Consider the following 6,951-nt stretch of genomic DNA (forward strand, 5'->3'; position numbering starts at 1 on the left):
TGCCTCTGCTTAGATGGGCACAGAAAGAAAGAGTCAAATGATCCCAAACACTTACCAGGGAATCCTGCAAAAAAAAAAATCTCTATGTTTTGAGGCATATCATGCTGCACCAGGTTTTACAATGATTAGTCTTGCTCTGATGATGGTTTATGTGATTTTTACAGTTTGATCCAATGAGAAGTAAGATGAGTGAAATTTTGCAATAATTTCTGAGACTTGTCTTAAAAAAAAACCTAACAAATGCATTACTATTGGAAAAAGCAAATATCCTGATTCTTTCTATATGCTTACAGTTTTCTTTACTCAGAGAAACATTGGTTCAGCAATCAATCCAGCAACTGAGTTAAGAACAAATTAAAATTAAGACTTTAAAAGTTGTGGCTTATGGACCCTGGAAGCCCTGAGCAGATAAAACCTGTAATTGCCATCACCTCTTTTTTGTAACTGATTTGTCTGACCAAGTTATGCAGAAAGATATGAACCATTGATACCAGTGTTTTCAGCTCTGAATGAGACTGGTTAAGGTCATGTCTTTAGACCACTGAGAAGAGGAGAGGAGGACATAGAAGAAGTCAGGAGGAAACAAATCAAACTGCATTCAATATATACAAATGACTGGTTTCTACATCACTACAGCACTCATATGGACACTCTTGTTCTCCTCCACAGAACCTCTCAGATTCTTTCCTGTAGAGCAAGTTCTTCCAAATAAAACATACCAAGATTGAAATCAGATTTGGTTTAATCATGAAACCATGATTAATATTTCTTCAAAAACAAACAAACAAATACAAGATATCTTCCTGGAAAAAAAAAAAAGCTTTTAAATCATTGTTAGGTTACCTATTACTGGTCATGTTGGCTGGCTGTGCAAAGTTTTGTGGGTTAGAGAAAAGGTTACAACATTCAGTTGTTTCCTTACTAAGATTTCTGTTTCTGGGAATCCTTGAGGACATATGAATTGATTAAGCCATTGGTTTATATTCATATAAATGGCTTGTGTTGACATTGGCTTCTGAGGCCCAAACTGATTGTCCAAAGCAGACATATTTGTGGGTCTGATTGCTGACTATTTTGACACTCCAGCTGAAGTCCTCTGAGCATGGAGGTTTGATAAACTAGATCAAAAGTCCGAGTTCAACTGGACTATTGCCAATGTGTTTGGGCTTCTGAAGAGACACTGTTTTGCACTGGGTAGAAAGTTGAATGTTAGTACTTTAAAATGTATATTAACATGTAGGCCATTCATCATTTTTTTTCTTTTAATTATCAATAGGTGTGGGGGGAAAATCATGCCCATTCTCATAGATGAAACTGAAGAATAGTTGGGGGAAGCTGAAATTTGGTGCGTCCTAACAGAAAGACTGGTCAAAGAAGACCTATAATTCATCAAGTATCTGTGAAATACTTGGTCTGTTTGATGGGCCCCACAAATGTGTGGGACCCAGGTTTGAGTGGCCACTGACTTTTCTACTTCTGTGCCTGTTCATGCTCTTCTGTTAAGTTTTGTATCTCTTCAAGTCGTAGTGATGCTTTTTTCTGCACAGTCTGTACCCTTTCTCTTTACTGTCTGATTCACAAGCAATTAGAAGGTCTACTCCAATATTGTTAAAGACCTTGTAAATCTGACTACCAGAATTAGTAATTTTCATCTCTTCAAGTGCATATATTTGGTGATATCTGAAGATTTCTGCTGTTCTTGCAACATATGAAGTTACTCCAGTTTTTTTTTTTTTTATCTTCCATTTCCAATCTAGGAATCATTGATGACCAAAATTAAAAAAAAAATAATTGATCTAACTGAGATTATCTTAAACACTCTGAGGCATCAGATGAGGTAAAACTTTCCCAGCAAGCTATTCCTTGTTGATTCCAAACTTCTTATGAGGAAAAGTACACTTGTAAATACCTAAAGTCCTCATGAGGACCACAGGTTCCTTGAATGGAATTTGTTGTAGAAAGGGTAGAATGTCATCAAGTAAAAACCATTTATCCATTTTTTCCCTAAAAATCTTTCATAAGCACACTGATGAATTTACATGATCAGCAAGGGATAAGGTTTATAAATACCAGTTTTTGATTCTAGGTATCAACAAATTTTTCACAGATGGATAGTCATTGAACTTTTCAAAAGTTGAAATGATGTTTAGGAAAACTTCCTGGATTTAAATGGAAGGGGCTTTCTAAGCATCTAGTAGAACACTATTCTTTATTTCATCTGGAGGTATTTTGTTTGAGAATAAATCTATTTTTTTCCAGAAAAAAATTCAGAAAAAATCACAAAACATTGATAAGCCCCTGCCTTTTAAAGATGGGGGCATGTTCCAGCAAAATTAATTTATTATATACTTCTTTGTTATATTCCATAGCAATTAGTGCAACATTGTGCAAAACAAAAGGTACCATATTAGGGTCTAGAAGTTCTGAGGTTAAGCAAGGCAAAATTATTGCACTATCACGTGCTTAGGAAATTTGGACAGAACTTTGTAGGAGTCATTTGAAAAACTGTGTTTCCTGAAGATTATGTTTTTTGAATAGAATCAAAATGTTATAGTATTACAGTACCAACATCATCAAAAAAGGAAATATTTGTCATTTAATCTGCAACTGGAGTAAGTGTTATAGTTATTCTAAAAGTAATTTCATATGTTCCAGAGCTTCCTCAGGTATGTTCTGAAGAAAACTAGATCCTAGATGAATTAGCCGATCCCAAAGCATACTGAAGTGTTTCTATGTGTATATTACACATGTGTACACATGCATGCATATACACATAGGTGTAATTATGTGTACATAGAAGTATACGCACATATTACAGACATGTGTATATGTGTAAATATATACACAAATGTAAATAAATAAAAACACATGTATATATGCGTGTGTATATGTGTACATATACATATATAATATACACATAAATACAGTTATATGTGCATATTTGTGTATCTATGTATCTATCTATATGCACATGCACATATATCTCTTGATTATTGATTTCAGAAATAGGTTTTCTTTTACTAAATACAGCATAAACAATAGCCACCAAAGAGTATATATCAATTGCTGTCTCTGCATATGGAAAGTATATATTCAGAAGCTAAATATTTAGGACTGGACTAGTATAATAAAGGTAAATTTGAATCCCATTCTTTCTAAGGAACATTAGGCTTTTTTTCAGAAGGACTTGGTTGATGGTCTAAAAAAAAAATCAAAGTCCATTATTTTCCCGGTTCCCATTTTATTCAATGCTATATTATCTGGAGTAGGGTTTCCCTTAAGCCTTCCTACACAGCTGTGTAAAAATGACAATCCTTCAGAAACCTAAAGCAATCCTTATTTTACTTCTACATCATAAGATTTATACTCCTTAATTCCAAGGGACAGTAGAATATATATTTGACCAGTTCCCAAGAATATTAGTTAAACTTGCACATATTGGTTCTGTATAAAACGGCAAGCAGCCTGTGGATTCTTCTAAAGCATGCTGGACAGTTAAAAGTTCAAGGTCTCAAAGCCAGGTTAACTTCTGTACCCCTTATTTTAGAGAGCCAATGATCTGATCCTTTTGAGATTCTTGATATTTGTTGATATCTTAATCAAAGACAAAAACAGCTACTTCCTGTTTAGTTGGCTTTTTATGCCATTAAAATTTTCCAAGCTAGTCCATTGCTACCACTGGCAACATGTTGACCGACATCAAATTCCTTGGTAATAAAATTTTCCTTTACTGCGCTAGTGACATTAAATGTTACTTTTGTAACAGTACTTTTCCATTTATTCAGCACGGAGCTATGGCTGCAATACTATGCAATTTTATTTGCCTGGTCAAGTCACCAGCCCCCATCGACCCAGGAATGGGTGCACAGATTCACTTACTGTCAGCTGCTATGCTGTTACTTCAGGTACTCTTCTGCCACAAATGCTGCTTACATGGCCCCTATCACTGCTCAAGCTCCAGGAGCCAAAAGGTAGTCAGGACCCAATATGTCATTTATCAGTACTACTTATAGGCTGCTGAAAGATGTAACTAATTCATTTTCTTTATTTAAATACATTATTTCTTTATTTTTAACCTTCTTTTATTTTCAAATTTTGATTTCTGGATCTCCTCCCTCTCTCCCACACCCATTGAAAGGCAAGCAAAATATTAATTATACATATGAAATGATGCCAGACATATTTTCATATTGGCTATATTTTTAAAATGCAAAAAAAAAAAATAAAGCAAGAAAATTATCCTTCAATTTGCACTCAGAATTCATCCATTCTTTCTCCAAATTGGGATAACTTTTTTTTTCATTATGAGACCTTTGGAATTGTTTTGGACCATTTTATTGATCAGAATAACTGCATTTTTCAACTGATCATCATTAAAACATTATTCTTTTGCATAGTGATCTGGTTATTTTTATTTAACTGTGTGAGTTCATATAGGTCTCCCACTTTTTTTTCCAGAAAGCACTCTCAGAATTGCTTGCAGCACAATAGTAGTCCATCACAATCATATGCCACAGCTTGTTCAACCATTTCCCAACTGATGAGCATCCCCTCAATTTCTAAGGCTTTGCCAACACACAAAGAACTGTTATATTTTTGTATACTTAATTTCTTTTATTTTTCCTTTGAGCTCTTCCTAGTAAAGACCTAATAGTGATACTGTTGAGTCAACGAATATGCACAGTTTTATAGCCTTTTGGGCATAGTTTCAAATTGTTCTCCAGAATGATTGGACCAGTTCAAAACTATACTAACAGTTTATTAGTGTTCCAAAATTTCGACATCCCCTCTACTATTTCCCATTTCTTGTAGGTGTAAGGTGATACTTCAGAGTATTTTCAAATTGCCTTTCCCTAATTAATAGTAATTTAGAGCATTTTCATATGACTATAGATAATTTTGCCTCCTTATGAAAACTGCCTGTTTTTATCCTTTGACCATTTATCAGTTAGGAATTACTTGAGCCATTTTGCTAAGTTCTGGGGATACAAAAAAAAAAAAAGTAAAAGATAGTCCTTGCCCTTGGATAACTCACAATTCAATAGAGGAGACAAAATGAAAACAGATACATAAAAACAAGTTATGTACAGCGTAAATTAGACATAATAAACAGAATAAGACACTAAAATTAAGAGGATCTTTTTGGGTTTTTTGGTACAGAAAGATTTGTGTTTGCATTTGCATAATCTCCATCAGATACTTAAATTGATTAAAAACATTTTTATAGCTGTCAAAAAACTTTAGACTTAAAATTATAAATATGACTTTCAATGATTTAATTTAGAGAGCAGACAAATTTGCAGATAACTCCTAAGTCTTTGTATACTGGAAGGTGTTTCACTTGATCTCATTTTAATTATAATAAGATCAAAAGTCTATCTCCTATTTCCTTTTATATTAGAAGTAAGTGAGGGATGATTCTGAGAAAATGGCAGAGTAGGTCAGAAAATTTAAAGCTCTCAAGATTTTTCCCCACCAAAAAAAAAAAAAGATGAAATAGCACTTTAGGGCAAATATTGAGTGGTAAAAGTGAATAAGAGGAGAAGCACAGGGTTCTTCCTGGTACAATCAGAGAAGGTGTGAAGAAAAGTCCAAGGATGAGGTTTGGTCCTTGTGAAGAGTAAACATCTCCAGAATAAATCCTAGGTCCACTGAAACAACAAGCAGCAAACCCTATGATTGGCTGGGTTGGGAACCTGCCTGGGCTCCAGACACAGGAACTTTTACCCCTGCGGAAAATGAAGGTTTTGGCATCTGTGCTAGGGTGAATCAAGGGAACCTCTGTGCACAAGGATCCAGACTCAGCTGTGTTGTGGAGATGCTTCATGGGATAGAAGGAATCAGCACATTCCTTTTGAACCAGTGAGTGCAGAAGCTGGTGCAGGGATGTCGCTGGCTCTGGACACTTACAGGAGGCTAGAGGTCTTGGTTCCAGTTCCAAGTTAGAAGGGAGAACTTAAGGATCTGAGGCCAGAGGCACCATCCTCTGCATCCCAGGACTAGAGGTGGTTATAGAAACAAATTTACTACTAATAAAAAAAATGGACAGGCAAAGGAGAAATAATCCACCCACAAAGAGTTATTATGGGAATAGAGAAGAACAGGGTTATTTTCAGAGGAGGAAAAGAAAAACTGAAGTAAGGAAACCCTCTTCTATACCAAAGAGTAAAGTCAACTGGTCGCCTGATCAAAAATAATTCATAGAAGGACTTTAAAAGACTTTAAAAATTAAATGAGAGAGATTGAGGAACATCTTAAAAAATAATAACAATTCAAGAATACAAGAAGATTATGAAATTAAGTAAACCAATTAAAAAGAAGATACAGAATGTTAAGGAAGAAAATTATTCTTTGAGAATCAGAATTGGTCAAGGGGAAGCCAATGAAGTTATAAGAGAGAAAGAAATAATAAAACAAAATATAAACGATAAAAAAGGGTAATTTTGCAGAGCAAAAAGAGTGTAAGGAGAGGGGCAGAGCCAAGATGGTGAAGTGAACACAGTGATTGCTTGAGCTCTCCCCCAAGCCCCTCCAAATACTCATAAAAAATGTCTCTAAACAAATTCTAAAGCAGCAGAACCCACAAAAAAGACAGAGTGAAACAAATTTCCAGCCTGAAACAACTAGGATGATTGATCAGAAAGGCATATTGCTCCAGGCTGGGAGTAGAACACAGGCTGGCACGGGCACACAGGCGAATGCGAACCTGGAGCAGGCCTCAGAGGACTGAATCACAGGCAGCTGTGGTGGTTTCCAGACTCCTCAATCCACGAATGCCAAAGACAACTTAAAAGGTCAGTGGGAAAACTCTGTTTCTGTGGTGCTGAGAGAGAAGAAGGGGGTGCATCTCCAGTTCCATGAAAGTGCAGCTCTGGGGAGCAGCTGCCTCCTGAGCTTCTGGCCCATAGACTGAGGGGAATTCAGTGGCTGATCAGAGAAGGATTGCAGGGG

General features: G+C 35.7%; 1 pseudogene; it reads right to left on the minus strand.

Moving 5' to 3' along the window:
- Positions 1 to 1,123: 1,123 nt before the first annotated feature.
- Positions 1,124 to 4,968, minus strand: LOC110207862 (SCY1-like protein 2 pseudogene; annotated as a pseudogene).
- Between the last annotated feature and the right edge of the window lie 1,983 nt (positions 4,969 to 6,951).

Source organism: Phascolarctos cinereus, unplaced genomic scaffold (genome assembly GCF_003287225.1).
Source record: "Phascolarctos cinereus isolate Bilbo 61053 unplaced genomic scaffold, phaCin_HiC Scaffold_4;HRSCAF=312, whole genome shotgun sequence".
Classification (NCBI taxonomy): Eukaryota; Metazoa; Chordata; class Mammalia; order Diprotodontia; family Phascolarctidae; genus Phascolarctos; species Phascolarctos cinereus.